Source organism: Electrona antarctica (assembly GCF_951216825.1).
Source record: "Electrona antarctica genome assembly, chromosome: 6".
Classification (NCBI taxonomy): domain Eukaryota; kingdom Metazoa; phylum Chordata; class Actinopteri; order Myctophiformes; family Myctophidae; genus Electrona; species Electrona antarctica.
The window spans coordinates 51305732-51306719 of NC_136811.1; positions in this window are offsets into that span (position 1 = coordinate 51305732).

The window sequence follows — 988 nt, forward strand, 5'->3', positions numbered from 1 at the left end:
GTTGTGGTCCCAGCTGTGTGAGCTCCAGGTGACAAAACGGCAGCAGAGCTGACACTCGGCACTCGGGGTCCTTCTCTGAAAGCTTATCTATAATTGATTGATTGATAACTTCCATGTCTGAAATGAAATGATGACTATATTTACCCAGGGTATCTGGGCTAAGCTCAAGAACTTGTTTCCAGCCAGGCCCTGCTCATAGAACATTTCATCGTAGTGGTTCAATGCCTTGTTCAAGGGCACTTCAGCGGTGGTAATTTTAACGTGTCGGACCGCTGATTCGAACTGGCGACCTTCCGGTATCAAGACCGCTCCGCAATCCGTTCGGCCACCGCTGCCGCTAAATCTGCAATACATCTACTAGTTTAAAACATTTCTTCATAAAGGCCAGACAGTGTGATCATACCCTATAGAGCGTTGTAATTACTTGTTCGGCCCAACATATTGTGCTTGTTGTTGGCTTTGTTCGAGGCTTACAGATCTTTAAATAAATACTTTTTGAAATGTCTATGGGAAAAATGCATGGGGAATTATTTCCTGGGCCTGTATAATTTGTATCCCACGATTTTGTAACCCATTTTTCACCCATGTGTCAATGATCTAATGCAGGGCTACTCAACTTAGGATGGCTCAGGGGCCACTCAGCGAAATACCAAAAGTTCAAGGGCCGCAAGCAATAATGTTGGTCCTATATTGGATTTCTTTTGTCAGTGATTTTCTATAACATACTGAGTAGGCTAAAAATTGAGGAAACACACAGAAAACGGACTACATTTCCATCTAGGAAAGGCCAAACCTCATTGAACAAAATTATTGTCTTGACATGGAATGATTAATAATGAAATTAAGTTACAAAATGAGGCTTTTATTCACAAAATGTGATGAGGACATGAACATACTACTGTTGCAAATAATTACATCAAATATCAGAGATAACCAAGAGGCCAAGACTACTGAAATTAATAAGCCATATCAGTCTCGTGGACTGGTG